At 43.6% G+C, this 17,872-nt stretch overlaps 5 non-coding genes across 5 annotated transcripts; all 5 read left to right on the forward strand.

Annotated features, from left to right (window-relative positions):
• Nucleotides 1-5,381: 5,381 nt before the first annotated feature.
• Nucleotides 5,382-5,454, forward strand: trnav-aac (transfer RNA valine (anticodon AAC)). Its single transcript has one exon. It is a non-coding gene; the product is annotated as a tRNA-Val (tRNA).
• Nucleotides 5,455-8,131: 2,677 nt separating this feature from the next.
• On the forward strand, nucleotides 8,132-8,201 carry trnav-aac (transfer RNA valine (anticodon AAC)). Its single transcript has one exon. It is a non-coding gene; the product is annotated as a tRNA-Val (tRNA).
• A 2,652-nt stretch (nucleotides 8,202-10,853) lies between these two features.
• On the forward strand, nucleotides 10,854-10,926 carry trnav-cac (transfer RNA valine (anticodon CAC)). Its single transcript has one exon. It is a non-coding gene; the product is annotated as a tRNA-Val (tRNA).
• A 2,673-nt stretch (nucleotides 10,927-13,599) lies between these two features.
• trnav-aac (transfer RNA valine (anticodon AAC)) lies at nucleotides 13,600-13,672 on the forward strand. The gene has a single exon. It is a non-coding gene; the product is annotated as a tRNA-Val (tRNA).
• A 2,672-nt stretch (nucleotides 13,673-16,344) lies between these two features.
• On the forward strand, nucleotides 16,345-16,417 carry trnav-cac (transfer RNA valine (anticodon CAC)). The gene has a single exon. It is a non-coding gene; the product is annotated as a tRNA-Val (tRNA).
• Nucleotides 16,418-17,872: the final 1,455 nt, after the last annotated feature.

Here is a 17,872-nt window from a genome sequence, read left to right on the forward strand (position 1 = left end):
CATTCATATTCGTGGTTCAATGTCAACAGAGTGCAGTGTCTCACGATGCTGTTCCATTTGCTGATTTCTCTCTACAGTTCTGCACACACTCAAATTCTACACAGTGCATCTCACTCCCTCCCGTTTCCAGCCCTGACGCTGGAGAAACCATATCTCAAAGCTGCACATTCCGTGCATTCAGGTCAGCTGTGAGAGATTATTAAAGGATCCTGCCACGCCACCACGCTTCACAACAGAAAATTAAAGCCACAAACAAACCCATCGACTAATCGCTCTTCCCCAGCTCCAGAGTGAGTGAGGGCGGGACAAGCCCTAACTTCCGCTCCCACACTCTCCAATCAGCCGCTGCCGGTGGAAAGCGGAGAATGCAGCATCAAACAGCGGTTTACCGCCCTTCACTGGGCTGCAAAATGCCACCGTTCGAGACAACGCTCCCCGTGCTCCGAACAGCAGCCTCATAAAATGCTTCATCTCAGCTTCCTGAGTTCGAGCCCCAGCTTGCACGAACACTTCTTCACTGGAAACAGCATTAATTATCTGATTGCCACGTTTTGCATCATGAAAGTAATCCTAACCGATAATTATATAATCATAGAGGTTTACAGCATGGAAGGAGTCATTTAAGCCCATCGTATCTGCACCGGCCAACAAATGCCCAGTTTTAGGTGTGTACCCCTGCACCTTATTGCATTTCATGTGCACATCTAAGAACTGGTTAAATGTGGTGAGGGTTTCTGCCTGCACCACACTTTCAGGCAGTGAGTTTGAGACCCCCACAAACATCTGCATGCAGAATGTTCACTTCAAATCCCCTTTAAACCTTACACTAATTACTTTTAAATTATGCAGCCTGGTTGTTGACCACTCCACTATGTGAAATAGACCCTTTTAATCAACAATATCTAGGCCCCTCCTATTTTTATACACCTCAATGCTGTCGCCAATCAGCCTTCTCTGTTCCAAGGAAAACAAACCCATCCTATCCAATCTGTCCTCATAGCAAAGTTGCTCCACTCCCGGCAACATCTACGTAAATCTCCTCTGTACCCTCTCCAGCGTATTCACGTTCTTCCTTCAATGCGGTGACCAGAACTGCACGCAGTACTCCAGCTGTGGCCTAACCAGAATTTTATACAGTTCTAGCATAACCCACTTGCTGTTCTGTTCCTTGCTTCTGCCAATAAATGCAACCATTCCATATGACTTCTTAACCAACTTTTCCAACTGGCCAGCTTCCTTCAGGGATCTGTGGACAAGCAATCCCAGTTACCTTTGTTCCTCTACACTTCTCAATGTCATACCAGTTGATGTGTATTCCCTTTCCTTGTTAGCCCTCCACAAATGCGCGATCTCTCACATCTCTGGATTAAATTTAATTTGCCACTGCTCTACCCCCTTATCAGTTGATTGATATCTTCCTGGAATCTCCAGCTTTCTTCTTCATTATCAACCACACTGCCTATTTTAATAACACCTGAAAACTTCGTAATCATAACACCTATATTCAAGTTTAGATCATTGATAAATACCATAAAAAGCAATGGATCTGGCACTGAAAACTGTGGAACCCCACTGGAAACATCCTTCCAGTCACAAAAACATTCATCAAACATTACCCTTTGCTTCCTGCCTCTGAGCCAAATTTGGATCCAATTTGCCACTTCGCCCTGAATCACATGGGCTTTTACTTAGAAAATGCATAATCATTAAATGTTATCCTGCCTTCATGGGAAAACATCATTAATTGACTGATGATCTTCATTTGCACAACTAAATAAATTTTAACTGAAGGAGAGTCCTTAATTGAATAACTTATCTGTGCTCTGCACTTTACCTCTGAATCCATAAACCATTTTGGACACTGTGCTTTAGAAGTCTGTTTCAAAATGTTCCTTGCTGATAACATGTACATGGGACGTTGGAAACAATGAGAAAGACTGTAGTGCAAGGGACTGGTTATTGTGAAACAGCAAAGAAAATATACATTCTGGAAGAATACCATCGAAAAGAAGTGTGACCCTAACAGCCAAAAAGAAGATGAAGTGCTGAGCCCTTTTCAGCAAAAAATTATTTTCCCAAACATTTCTCTGACCGAATCTTCACAAAACAAAAATGATGCTTTTAAAGTCATTAAACCCGAATTTTCGTGCACCCGTATCTTCTGAATCAGATGCCTCTCGTTGTGCCGACTGAATCCATGTCCCTTTCAATATTCTGCTGACATGCACACTATTAAATGTGCCACTAACTTATAGAATCAAAGAATAAGGGAATGGATGCAGCCCGTCGAGCCCATGCCAACTCTCAACAAATCTCACGCCCCTGTCATTTACCCACAGCTGTGCAATTTTTTTCATTCGGATACTTATCCAACTCCGTTTTGAAAGATAAGATTGAGTCTGACTCCACCGCCCTTTGGAGCAGTGTATTCCAGATTCTAACCACTTGCTGAGGAATGGCCACTCCTGTTCCTATGTATAAAGGCAGAGAAACACGGGATCAATTCCTGCCACACTCACACCCTTGCTAAATATAGCACCGTCATTCGATTCTCGTGACACAAGCTCCAGAAGTGTAGTCCAGCTGTTGAGGTTAAAGCTCTGGTTATGTTCCCAACAATGTTACTTCCACAGCTTTTCCGTAGTGTAGTGGTTATCACGTTCGCCTCACACGCGAAAAGTCCCCATTCCGAAACCGGGCGGGAACATTATGCAAACGTGTTCAATTAATGATAAGATAAAATTAAATCATTCATATTAGTGGTTCAATGTTAACAGAGTGCAGTGTCTCACGATGATGTTCCATTTGCTGATTTTTCTCTGCAGTTCTGTTCACACTCAAATTCGACACAGTGTCTCTCACTCCCTCCCGTTTCCAGCCCTGACGCTGGAGAAACCATATCTCAAAGCTGCACATTCCGTGCATTCAGGTCAGCTGTGAGAGATTATTAAAGGATCCTGCCACGCCACCACGCTTCACAACAGAAAATTAAAGCCACAAACAAACCCATCGACTAATCGCTCTTTCCCAGCTCCAGAGTGAGTGAGGGCGGGACAAGCCCTAACTTCCGCTCCCACACTCTCCAATCAGCCGCTGCCGGCGGAAAGCGGAGAATGCAGCATCAAACAGCGCTTTACCGCTCTTCACTGGGCTGCAAAATGCCAGCGTTCGAGAGAACGCTCCACCTGCTCCGAACAACAGCCTCCCAAGATGCTTGATCTCAGCTTCCTGAGTTCGAGCCCCAGCTTGCACGAACACTTCTTCACTGGAAACGCCATTAATTATCTGATTGCCACTTTTTGCATCATGAAAGTAATCCTAACCGATAATTATATAATCATAGAGGTTTACAGCATGGAAGGAGTCATTTAAGCCCATCGTATCTGCACCGGCCAACAAATGCCCAGTTTTAGGTGTGTACCCCTGCACCTTATTGCATTTCATGTGCACATCTAAGAACTGGTTAAATGTGGTGAGGGTTTCTGCCTGCACCACACTTTCAGGCAGTGAGTTTGAGACCCCCACAAACATCTGCATGCAGAATGTTCACTTCAAATCCCCTTTAACCCTTACACTAATTACTTTTAAATTATGCAGCCTGGTTGTTGACCACTCCACTATGTGAAATAGACCCTTTTAATCAACAATATCTAGGCCCCTCCTATTTTTATACACCTCAATGCTGTCGCCCATCAGCCTCCTCTGTTCCAAGGAAAACAAACCCATCCTATCCAATCTGTCCTCATAGCAAAGTTGCTCCACTCCCGGCAACATCTACGTAAATCTCCTCTGTACCCTCTCCAGCGTATTCACGTTCTTCCATCAATGCGCTGAACAGAACTGCACGCAGTACTCCAGCTGTGGCCTAACCAGAATTTTATACAGTTCTAGCATAACCCACTTGCTGTACTCTTCCTTGCTTCTGCCAATAAATGCAACCATTCCATATGACTTCTTAACCAACTTTTCCAACTGGCCAGCTACCTTCAGGGATCTGTGGACAAGCAATCCCAGTTACCTTTGTTCCTCTACACTTCTCAATGTCATACCAATTGATGTGTATTCCCTTTCCTTGTTAGCCCTCCACAAATGCGCGATCTCTCACATCTCTGGTTTAAATTCAATTTGCCACTGCTCTACCCCCTTATCAGTTGATTGATATCTTCCTGGAGTCTCCAGCTTTCTTCTTCATTATCAACCACACTGCCTATTTTAATAACACCTGAAAACTTCGTAATCATAACACCTATATTCAAGTTTAGATCATTGATAAAGACCATAAAAAGCAATGGATCTGGCACTGAAAACTGTGGAACCACACTGGAAACATCCTTCCAGTCACAAAAACACCCATCAAACATTACCCTTTGCTTCCTGCCTCTGAGCCAAATTTGGATCCAATTTGCCACTTCGCCCTGAATCACATGGGCTTTTACTTAGAAAATGCATAATCATTAAATGTTATCCTGCCTTCATGGGAAAACATCATTAATTGACTGATGATCTTCATTTGCACAACTAAAGAAATGTTATCTGAAGGAGAATTCTTAATTGAATAACTTATCTGTGCTCTGCACTTTACCTCTGAATCCATAAACCATTTTGGACACTGTGATTTAGAAGTCTGCTTCAAAATGTTCATTGCTGGAAACATATACATGAGACGTTGGAAACAGTGAGATAGACTGCAGTGCAAGGGACTGGTTAATGTGAAACAGCAAAGAAAATATACATTCTGGAAGAATACCATCGAAAAGAAGTGTGGCCCTAACAGCCAAAAAGAAGATGAAGTGCTGAGCCCTTTTCAGCAAAAAATTCTTTTTCAAACATTTCTCTGACCGAATCTTCACAAAAGAAAAATGATGCTTTTAAAGTCATTAAACCCGAATTTTCATGCACCGGAATCTTCTGAATCAGATGCCACTCGTTGTGCCGACTGAATCCATGTCCCTTTCAATATTCTGCTGACATGCACACTATTAAATGTGCCACTAACTTATAGAATCAAAGAATAAGGGAATGGATGCAGCCCGTCGAGCCCATGCCAACTCTCAACAAGTCTCACTCCCCTGTCATTTACCCACAGCTGTGCAATTTTTTTCATTCGGATACTTATCCAACTCCGTTTTGAAAGATAAGATTGAGTCTGACTCCACCGCCCTTTAGAGAAGTGTATTCCAGATTCTAACCACTTGCTGAGGAATGGCCACTCCTGTTCCTATGTATAAAGGCAGAGAAACACGGGATCAATTCCTGCCACACTCACAACCTTGCTAAATACAGCACCGTTATTCGATTCTCGTGACACAAGCTCCAGAAGTGTGGTCCAGCTGTTGAGATTAAAGCTCTGGTTGTGTTCCCAATGATGTTACTGCACCAGCGTTTCCGTAGTGTAGTGGTTATCACGTTCGCCTAACACGCGAAAGGTCCCCGGTTCGAAACCGGGTGGAAACATTATGCAAACGTGTTCAATTAATTATAAGATAAAAATAAATCATTCAGATTAGTGGTTCAATGTTAAAAGAGTGCAGTGTCTCACGATGCTATTCCATTTGCTGATTTCTCTCTACAGTTCTGTTCACACTCAAATTCTACACAGTGTCTCTCACTCCCTCCCGTTTCCAATCCTGACGCTGGAGAAACCATATCTCAAAGCTGCACATTCCGTGCATTCAGGTCAGCTGTGAGAGATTATTAAAGGATCCTGCCACGCCACCACGCTTCACAACAGAAAATTAAAGCCACAAACAAACCCATCGACTAATCGCTCTTCCTCAGCTCCAGAGTGAGTGAGGGCGGGACAAGCCCTAACTTCCGCTCCCACACTCTCCAATCAGCCGCTGCCGGCGGAAAGCGGAGAATGCAGCATCAAACAGCGGTTTACCGCCCTTCACTGGGCTGCAAAATGCCACCGTTCCAGACAACGCTCCCCGTGCTCCGAACAGCAGCCTCGTAAGATGCTTCATCTCAGCTTCCTGAGTTCGAGCCCCAGCTTGCACGAACACTTCTTCAATAGAAACAGCATTAATTATCTGATTGCCACGTTTTGCATCATGAAAGTAATCCTAACCGATAATTATATAATCATAGAGGTTTACAGCATGGAAAGAGTCATTTACGCCCATCGTATCTGCACCGGCCAACAAATGCCCAGTTTTAGGTGTGTACCCCTGCACCTTATTGCATTTCATGTGCACATCTACGAACTGGTTAAATGTGGTGAGGGTTTCTGCCTGCACCACACTTTCAGGCAGTGAGTTTGAGACCCCCACAAACATCTGCATGCAGAATGTTCACTTCAAATCCCCTTTAACCCTTACACTAATTACTTTTAAATTATGCAGCCTGGTTGTTGACCACTCCACTATGTGAAATAGACCCTTTTAATCAACAATATCTAGGCCCCTCCTATTTTTATACACCTCAATGCGGTCGCCCATCAGCTTCCGCTGTTCCAAGGAAAACAAACCCATCCTATCCAATCTGTCCTCATAGCAAAGTTGCTCCACTCCCGGCAACATCTACGTAAATCTCCTCTGTACCCTCTCCAGCGTATTCACGTTCTTCCTTCAATGCGGTGACCAGAACTGCACGCAGAACTCCAGCTGTGGCCTAACCAGAATTTTATACAGTTCGAGCATAACCCACTTGCTGTTCTGTTCCTTGCTTCTGCCAATAAATGCAACCATTCCATATGAATTCTTAATCAACTTTACCAACTGGTCAGCTACCTTCAGGGATCTGATAACAAGCAATCCCAGTTACCTTTGTTCCTCTACACTTCTCAATGTCATACCAGTTGATGTGTATTCCCTTTCCTTGTTAGCCCTCCACAAATGCGCGATCTCTCACATCTCTGGATTAAATTCAGTTTGCCACTGCTCTACCCCCTTATCAGTTGATTGATATCTTCCTGGAGTCTCCAGCTTTCTTCTTCATTATCAACCACACTGCCTATTTTAATAACACCTGAAAACTTCGTAATCATAACACCTATATTCAAGTTTAGATCATTGATAAATACCATAAAAAGCAATGGATCTGGCACTGAAAACTGTGGAACCACACTGGAAACATCCTTCCAGTCACAAAAACACCCATCAAACATTACCCTTTGCTTCCTGCCTCTGAGCCAAATTTGGATCCAATTTGCAACTTCGCCCTGAATCACATGGGCTTTTACTTAGAAAATGCATAATCATTAAATGTTATCCTGCCTTCATGGGAAAACATCATTAATTGACTGATGATCTTCATTTGCACAACTAAAGAAATGTTATCTGAAGGAGAATCCTTAATTGAATAACTTATCTGTGCTCTGCACTTTACCTCTGAATCCATAAACCATTTTGGACACTGTGCTTTAGAAGTCTGCTTCAAAATGTTCATTGCTGGTAACATGTAGATGAGACGTTGGAAACAGTGAGATAGACTGCAGTGCAAGGGACTGGTTATTGTGGAACAGCAAAGAAAATATACATTCTGGAAGAATACCATCGAAAAGAAGTGTGGCCCTAACAGCCAAAAAGAAGATGAAGTGCTGAGCCCTTTTCAGCAAAAAATTATTTTTCAAACATTTCTCTGACCGAATCTTCACAAAAGAAAAATGATGCTTTTGAAGTCATTAAACCCGAATTTTCATGCACCGGAATCTTCTGAATCAGATGCCTCTCGTTGTGCCGACTGAATCCATGTCCCTTTCAATATTCTGCTGACATCCACACTATTAAATGTGCCACTAACTTATAGAATCAAAGAATAAGGGAATGGATGCAGCCCGTCGAGCCCATGCCAACTCTCAACAAGTCTCACTCCCCTGTCATTTACCCACAGCTGTGCAATTTTTTTCATTCGGAGACTTATCCAACTCCGTTTTGAAAGATAAGATTGAGTCTGACTCCACCGCCCTTTAGAGAAGTGTATTCCAGATTCTAACCACTTGCTGAGGAATGGCCACTCCTGATCCTATGTATAAAGGCAGAGAAACACGGGATCAATTCCTGCCACACTCACAACCTTGCTAAATATAGCACCGTAATTCGATTCTCGTGACACAAGCTCCAGAAGTGTAGTCCAGCTGTTGAGGTTAAAGCTCTGGTTATGTTCCCAACGATGTTACTGCACCAGCGTTTCCGTAGTGTAGTGGTTATCACGTTCGCCTAACACGCGAAAGGTCCCCGGTTCGAAACCGGGCTGAACATTATGCAAACGTGTTCAATTAATTATAAGATACAATTAAATCATTCAGATTAGTTGTTCAATGTTAACAGAGTGCAGTGTCTCACGATGCTGTTCCATTTGCTGATTTCTCTCTGCAGTTCTGTTCACACTCAAATTCTACACAGTGTCTCTCACTCCCTCCCGTTTCCAGCCCTGACGCTGGAGAAACCATATCTCAAAGCTGCACATTCCGTGCATTCAGGTCAGCTGTGAGAGATTATTAAAGGATCCTGCCACGCCACCACGCTTCACAACAGAAAATTAAAGCCACAAACAAACCCATCGACTAATCGCTCTTCCTCAGCTCCAGAGTGAGTGAGGGCGGGACAAGCCCTAACTTCCGCTCCCACACTCTCCAATCAGCCGCTGCCGGCGGAAAGCGGAGAATGCAGCATCAAACAGCGGTTTACTGCCCTTCACTGGGCTGCAAAATGCCACCGTTCCAGACAACGCTCCCCGTGCTCCGAACAGCAGCCTCATAAGATGCTTCATCTCAGCTTCCTGAGTTCGAGCCCCAACTTGCACGAACACTTCTTCACTGGAAACACCATTAATTATCTGATTGCCACGTTTTGCATCATGAAAGTGATCCTAACCGATAATTATATAATCATAGAGGTTTACAGCATGGAAAGAGTCATTTACGCCCATAGTATCTGCACCGGCCAACAAATGCCCAGTTTTAGGTGTGTACCCCTGCACCTTATTGCATTTCATGTGCACATCTAAGAACTGGTTAAATGTGGTGAGGGTTTCTGCCTGCACCACACTTTTAGGCAGTGAGTTTGAGACCCCCACAAACATCCGCATGCAGAATGTTCACTTCAAATCCCCTTTAACCCTTACACTAATTACTTTTAAATTATGCAGCCTGGTTGTTGACCACTCCACTATGTGAAATAGACCCTTTTAATCAACAATATCTAGGCCCCTCCTACTTTTATACACCTCAATGCGGTCGCCCATCAGCCTCCTCTGTTCCAAGGAAAACAAACCCATCCTATCCAATCTGTCCTCATAGCAAAGTTGCTCCACTCCCGGCAACATCTACGTAAATCTCCTCTGTACCCTCTCCAGCGTATTCACGTTCTTCCTTCAATGCGGTGACCAGAACTGCACGCAGAACTCCAGCTGTGGCCTAACCACTATTTTATACAGTTCTAGCATAACCCACTTGCTGTTCTGTTCCTTGCTTCTGCCAATAAATGCAACCATTCCATATGAATTCTTAATCAACTTTTCCAACTGGTCAGCGACCTTCAGGGATCTGTGGACAAGCAATCCCAGTTACCTTTGTTCCTCTACACTTCTCAATGTCATACCAGTTGATGTGTATTCCCTTTCCTTGTTAGCCCTCCACAAATGCGCGATCTCTCATTTTCCACTGCTCTACCACCTTATCACTTGATTGTTATCTTCCTGGAGTCTCCAGCTTTCTTCTTCATTATCAACCACACTGCCTATTTTAATAACACCTGAAAACTTCGGAATCATAACATCTATATTCAAGTTTAGATCATTGATAAATACCATAAAAAGCAATGGATCTGGCACTGAAAACTGTGGAACCCCACTGGAAACATCCTTCCAGTCACAAAAACACCCATCAAACATTAGACTTTGCTTCCTGCCTCTGAGCCAAATTTGGATCCAATTTGCCACTTCGCCCTGAATCACATGGGCTTTTACTTAGAAAATGCATAATCATTAAATGTTATCCTGCCTTCATGGGAAAACATCATTAATTGACTGATGATCTTCATTTGCACAACTAAAGAAATGTTAACTGAAGGAGAGTCCTTAATTGAATAAGTTATCTGTGCTCTGCACTTTACCTCTGAATCCATAAACCATTTTGGACACTGTGCTTTAGAAGTCTGCTTCAAAATGTTCCTTGCTGGTAACATGTACATGGGACGTTGGAAACAATGAGATAGACTGTAGTGCAAGGGACTGGTTATTGTGAAACAGCAAAGAAAATATACAATCTGGAAGAATACCATCGAAAAGAAGTGTGGCCCTAACAGCCAAAAAGAAGATGAAGGGCTGAGCCCTTTTCAGCAAAAAATGCTTTTCCCAAACATTTCTCTGACCGAATCTTCACAAAACAAAAATTATGCTTTTAAAGTCATTAAACCCGAATTTTCGTGCACCCGAATCTTCTGAATCAGATGCCTCTCGTTGTGCCGACTGAATCCATGTCCCTTTCAATATGCTGCTGACATGCACACTATCAAATGTGCCACAACTTATAGAATCAAAGAATAAGGGAATGGTTGCAGCCCGTCGAGCCCATGCCAACTCTCAACAAGTCTCACTCCCCTGTCATTTACCCAAAGCTGTGCAATTTCTTTCATTAGGATACTTATCCAACTCGGTTTGAAAGATAAGATTGAGTCTGACTCCACCGCCCTTTAGAGCAGTGTATTCAAGATTCTAACCACTTGCTGAGGAATGGCCACTCCTGTTCCCATGTATAAAGGCAGAGAAACACGCGATCAATTCCTGCCACACTCACAACCTTGCTAAATATAGCACCGTCATTCTATTATCGTGACACAAGCTCCAAAAGTGTAGTCCAGCTGTTGAGGTTAAAGCTCTGGTTATGTTCCCCACGGTGTTACTGCCACAGCGTTTCCGTAGTGTAGTGGTTATCACGTTCGCCTCACACGTGAAAGGTCCCCGGTTCGAAACCGGGCGGAAACATTATGCAAACGTGTTCAATTTATGATTAGATAAAATTAAATCATTCATATTAGTGGTTCAATAATAACAGAGTGCAGTGTCTCACGATGCTGTTCCATTTGCTAATTTCTCTCTGCAGTTCTGTACACACTCAACTTCTGCACAGTGTCTCTCACTCCCTCCCGTTTCCAGCCCTGACGCTGGAGAAACCATATCTCAAAGCTGCACATTCCGTGCATTCAGGTCAGCTGTGACAGATTATTAAAGGATCCTGCCACGCCACCACGCTTCACAACAGAAAATTAAAGCCACAAACAAACCCATCGACTAATCGCTCTTCCCCAGCTCCAGAGTGAGTGAGGGCGGGACAAGCCCTAACTTCCGCTCCCACACTCTCCAATCAGTGGCTGCCGGTGGAGAGCGGAGAATGCAACATCAAACAGCGGTTTACCACCCTTCACTGGGCTGCAAAATGCCACCGTCCGAGAAAACGCTCCCCGTACACCAAACAGCAGCCTCATAAGATGCTTCATCTCAACTTCCTGAGTTCGAGCCCCAGCTTGCAGGAACACTTCTTCACTGGAAACACCATTAATTATCTGATTGCCACGTTTTGCATCATGAAAGTAATCCTAACCGATAATTATATAATCATAGATGTTTACAGCATGGAAGGAGTCATTTAAGCCCATCGTATCTGCACCGGCCAACAAATGCCCAGTTTTAGTTGAGTACCCATTCATCTTATTGCATTTAATGTGCACATCTAAGAACTTGTTAAATGTGGTGAGGGTTTCTGCCTGCACCACACTTTCAGGCAGTGAGTTTGAGACCCCCACAAACATCTGCTTGCAGAATGTTCACTTCAAATCCCCTTTAACCCTTACACTAATTACTTTGAAATTATGCAGCCTGGTTGTTGACCACTCCACTATGTGAAATAGACCCTTTTAATCAACAATATCTAGGCCCCTCCTATTTTTATACATCTCAATGCTGTCGCCCATCAGCCTCCTGTGTTCCAAGGAAAACAAACCCATCCTGTCCAATCTGTCCTCATAGCAATGTTGCTCCACTCCCGGCAACATCTACGTAAATCTCCTCTGTACCCTCTCCAGCGTATTCACGTTCTTCCTTCAATGCGGTGACCAGAACTGCACGCAGTACTCCAGCTGTGGCCTAACCAGAATTTTATACAGTTCTAGCATAACCCACTTGCTGTTCTGTTCCTTGCTTCTGCCAATAAATGCAACCATTCCATATGACTTCTTAACCAACTTTTCCAACTGGCCAGCTACCTTCAGGGTTCTGTGGACAAGCACTCCCAGTTATCTTTGTTCCTCTACACTTCTCAATGTCATACCAGTTGAATTGTATTCCCTTTCCTTGTTAGCCCTCCACAAATGCGTGATCTCTCACATCTCTGGATTAAATTCCATTTGCCACTGCTCTAACCCCTTATCAGTTGATTGATATCTTCCTGGAGTCTCCAGCTTTCTTCTTCATTATAAACCACACTGCCTATTTTAATAACACCTGAAAACTTCGTAATCATAACACCTATATTCAAGTTTAGATCATTGATAAATACCATAAAAGCAATGGATCTGGCACTGAAAACTGTGGAACCCCACTGGAAACATCCTTCCAGTCACAAAAACACCCATCAAACATTACCCTTTGCTTCCTGCCTCTGAGCCAAATTTGGATCCAATTTGCCACTTCGCCCTGAATCACATGGGCTTTTACTTAGAAAATGCATAATCATTAAATGTTATCCTGCCTTCATGGGAAAACATCATTAATTGACTGATGATCTTCATTTGCACAACTAAAGAAATGTTAACTGAAGGAGAGTCCTTAATTGAATAACTTATCTGTGCTCTGCACTTTACCTCTGAATCCATAAACCATTTTGGAAACTGTGCTTTAGAAGTCTGTTTCAAAATGTTCCTTGCTGGTAACATTTACATGGGACGTTGGAAACAGTGAGACAGACTGTAGTGCAAGGGATTGGTTATTGTGAAACAGCAAAGAAAATATCCATCTCGAAGAATACCATCGAAAAGAAGTGTTGACCTAACAGCCAAAAAGAAGATGAAGTGCTGAGCCCTTTTCAACAAAAAATTCTTTTCCGAAACATTTCTCTGTCCGAATCTTCACAAAACAAAAATGATGCTTTTAAAGTCATTAAACCCGAATTTTCGTGCACCCGAATCTTCTGAATCAGATGCCTCTCGTTGTGCCGACTGAATCCATGTCCCTTTCAATATTCTGCTGACATGCACACTATTAAATGTGCCACTAACTTATAGAATCAAAGAATAAGGGAATGGTTGCAGCCCGTCGAGCCCATGCCAACTCTCAACAAGTCTCACTCCCCTGTCATTTACCCACAGCTGTGCAATTTTTTTCATTCGGATACTAATCCAACTCCGTTTTGAAAGATAAGATTGAGTCTGACTCCACCGCCCTTTAGAGCAGTGTATTCCAGATTCTAACCACCTGCTGAGGAATGGCCACTCCTGTTCCTATGGAAAAAGGCAGAGAAACACGGGATCAATTCCTGCCACACTCAGAACCTTGCTAAATTTCGCACCGTCATTCTATTCTCGTGACACAAGCTCCAGAAGTGTAGTCCAGCTGTTGAGGTTAAAGCTCTGGTTAAGTTCCCCACTGTCTTTCTGCCACAGCGTTTCCGTAGTGTAGTGGTTATCACATTCGCCTAACACGCGCAAGATTCCCGGTCCGAAACCGGGCGGAAACATTATGCAAACGTGTTCAATTAATGATTAGATAAAATTAAATCATTCATATTAGTGGTTCAATATTAACAGAGTGCAGTGTCTCACGATGCTGTTCCATTTGCTGATTTCTCTCTGCAGTTCTGTACACTCTCAAATTCTACACAGTGTCTCTCACTCCCTCCCGTTTCCAGCCCTGACGCTGGAGAAACCATATCTCAAAGCTGCACATTCCGTGCATTCAGGTCAGCTGTGAGAGATTATTAAAGGATCCTGCCATGCCGCCACGCTTCACAACAGAAAATTAAAGCCACAAACAAACCCATCGACTAATCACTATTCCCCAGCTCCAGAGTGACTGAGAGCGGGACAAGCCCTAACTTCCGCTCCAACACTCTCCAATCAGCCGCTGCCGGCGGAAAGCGGAAAATGCAGCATCAAACAGCGGTTTGCCGCCCTTCAGTGGGCTGCAAAATGCCACCGTTCGAGACAACGCTCCCCGTACACCGAACAGCAGCCTCATAAGATGCTTCATCTCACCTTCCTGAGTTCGAGCCCCAGCTTGCACGAACACTTCTTCACTGGAAACACCATTAATTATCTGATTGCCACGTTTTGCATCATGAAAGTAATCCTAACCGATAATTTCTAATCATAGAGGTTTACAGCTTGGAAGGAGTCATTTAAGCCCATTGTATCTGCACCGGCCAACAAATGCCCAGTTTGAGGCGTGTACCCCTGCACCTTATTGCATTTCATGTGCACATCTAAGAACTTGTTAAATGTGGTGAAGGTTTCTGCCTGCACCACACTTTCAGGCAGTGAGTTTGAGACCCTCACAAACATCTGCTTGCAGAATGTTCACTTCAAATCCCCTTTAACCCTTACACTAATTACTTTTAAATTATGCAGCCTGGTTGTTGACCACTCCACTCTGTGAAATAGAACCTTTCAATCTACAATATCTAGGCCCCTCCTATTTTTATAAACCTCAATGCTGTCGCCCATCAGCCTCCTCTGTTCCAAGGAAAACAAACCCATCCTATCCAATCTGTCCTCATAGCAAAGTTGCTCCACTCCCGGCAACATCTACGTAAATCTCCTCTGTACCCTCTCCAGCGTATTCACGTCCTTCCTTCAATGCGGTGACTAGAACTGCACGCAGTACTCCAGCTGTGGCCTAACCAGAATTTTATATAGTTCTAGCATAACCCACTTGCTGTTCTGTTCCTTGCTTCTGCCAATAAAGGCTACCATTCCATATGACTTCTTAACCAACTTTTCCAACTGGCCAGCTACATTCAGGGATTTGTGGACAAGCAATCCCAGTTACCTTTGTTCCTCTACACTTCTCAATGTCATACCAGTTGATGTGTATTCCCTTTCATTGTTAGCCCTCCACAAATGCGCTATCACTCACATCTCTGGATTAAATTCCATTTGCCACTGCTCTACCCCCTTATCAGTTGATTGATATCTTCCAGGAGTCTCCAGCTTTCTTCTTCATTATCAACCCACTGCCTATTTTAATAACACCTGAAAACTTCGAAATCATAACACCTATATTCAAGTTTAGATCATTGATAAATACCATAAAAAGCAATGGATCTGGCTCTGAAAACTGCGGAACCCCACTGGAATCATCCTTCCAGTCACAAAAACACCCATCAAACATTACCCTTTGCTAACTGCCTCTGAGCAAAATTTGGATCCAATATGCCGCTTCGCCCTGAATCACATGGGCATTTACTTAGAAAATGCATAATCATTAAATGTTATCCTGCCTTCATGGGAAAACATCATTAATTGACTGATGATCTTCCTTTGCACAACTAAAGAAATGTTAACTGAAGGAGAGTCCTTAATTGAATAACTTATCTGTGCTCTGCACTTTACCTCTGAATCCATAAACCATATTGGACAGTGTGCTTTAGAAGTCTGCTTCAAAATGTTCCTTGCTGGTAACATGTACATGGGACGTTGGAAACAGTGAGATAGACTGTAGTGCAAGGGACTGGTTATTGTCAAACAGCAAAGAAAATATACATTCTGGAAGAATACCATCGAAAAGAAGTGTGACCCGAACAGCCAAAAAGAAGATGAAGTGCTGAGCCCTTTTCAGCAAAAAATTCTTTTCCCAAACATTTTTCTGACCGAATCTTCACAAAACAAAAATGATGCTTTTAAAGTCATTAAACCCGGATTTTCGTGCACCCAAATCTTCTGAATCAGATGCCTCTCGTTGTGCCGACTGAATCCATGTCCCTCTCAATATTCTGCTGACATGCACACTATTAAATGTGCCACTAACTTATACAATCAAAGAATAAGGGAATTGTTGCAGCCCGTCGAGCCCATGCCAACTCTCAGCAAGTCTCACTCCCCTGTCATTTACACACAGCTGTGCAATTTTTTTCATTCGGATACTTATCCAACTCGTTTTGAAAGATAAGAATGAGTCTGACTCCACCGCCCTTTAGAGCAGTGTATTCCAGATTTTAACCACTTGCTGAGGAATGGCCACTCCTGTTCCTATGTATAAAGGCAGAGAAACACGGGATCAATTCCTGCCACACTCACAACCTTGCTAAATATAGCACCGTCATTCTATTCTCGTGACACAAGCTCCATAAGTGTAGTCCAGCTGTTGAGGTTAAAGGTCTGGTTATGTTCCCAACAATGCTACTGCCACAGCGTTTCCGTAGTGTAGTGGTTATCACGTTCGCCTCACACGCGAAAGGTCCCCGGTTCGAAACCGGGCGGAAACATTATGCAAACGTGTTCAATTAATGATAAGATAAAATTAAATCATTCATATTAGTGGTTCAATGGTAACAGAGTGCAGTGTCTCACGATGCTGTTCCATTTGCTGATTTCTCTCTACAGTTCTGTTCACACTCAAATTCTTCACAGTGTCTCTCACTCCCTCCCGTTTCCAGCCCTGACGCTGGAGAAACCATATCTCAAAGCTTCACATTCCGTGCATTCAGGTCAGCTGTGAGCTTTTATTAAAGGATCCTGCCACGCCACCACGCTTCACAACAGAAAATTAAAGCCACAAACAAATCCATCGACTAATCGCTCTTCCCCAGCTCCAGAATGAGTGAGGGAGGGACAAGCCCTAACTTCCGCTCCCACACTCTCCAATCAGCCGCTGCCGGCGGAAAGCGGAGAATGCAGCATCAAACAGCGGTTTACCGCCCTTCACTGGGCTGCAAAATGCCACCGTTCGAGACAACGCTCCCCGTACACCGAACAGCAACCTCATAAGATGTTTCATCTCAGCTTCCTGAGTTCGAGCCCCAGCTTGCACGAACACTTCTTCACTGGAAACACCATTAATTATCTGATGCCACGTTTTGCATCATGAAAGTAATCCTAACCGATAATTATATAATCATAGAGGTTTACAGCATGGAAGGAGTCATTTAAGCCTATCGTATCTGCACCGGCCAACAAATGCCCAGTTTTAGGTGTGTCCCCCTGCACCTTATTGCATTTCATGTGCACATCTCAGAACTTGTTAAATGTGGTGAGGGTTTCTGCCTGCACCACACTTTCAGGCAGTAAGTTTGAGACCCCCACAAACATCTGCATGCAGAATGTTCACTTCAAATGCCCTTTAACCCTTACACTAATTACTTTTAAATTATGCAGCCTGGTTGTTGACCACGCCGCTATGTGAAATAGACCCTTTTAAACAACAATATCTAGGCCCTTCCTATTTTTATACACCTCAATACTGTCGCCCATCAGCCTCCTCTGTTCCAAGGAAAACAAACCCATCCTATCCAATCTGTCCTCATAGCAAAGTTGCTCCACTGCCGGCAACAACTACGTAAAGCTCCTCTGTACCCTCTCCAGCGTATTCACGTCCTTCCTTCAATGCGGTGACTAGAACTGCACGCAGTACTCCAGCTGTGGCCTAACCAGAATTTTATACAGTTCTAGCATAAACCACTTGCTGTTCTGTTCCTTGCTTCTGCCAATAAATGCAACCATTCCATATGACTTCTTAACCAACTTTTCCAACTGGCCAGCTACCTTCAGGGATCTGTGGACAAGCAATCCCAGTTACCTTTGTTCCTCTACACTTCTCAATGTCATACCAGTTGATGTGTATTCCCTTTCCTTGTTAGCCCTCCACAAATGCGCGATCTCTCACATCTCTGGATTAAATTCCATTTGCAACTGCTCTACCCCCTTATCAGTTGATTGATATC

The sequence above is a fragment of the Pristiophorus japonicus genome, chromosome 3 (genome assembly GCF_044704955.1).
Source record: "Pristiophorus japonicus isolate sPriJap1 chromosome 3, sPriJap1.hap1, whole genome shotgun sequence".
NCBI lineage: Eukaryota > Metazoa > Chordata > Chondrichthyes > Pristiophoridae > Pristiophorus > Pristiophorus japonicus.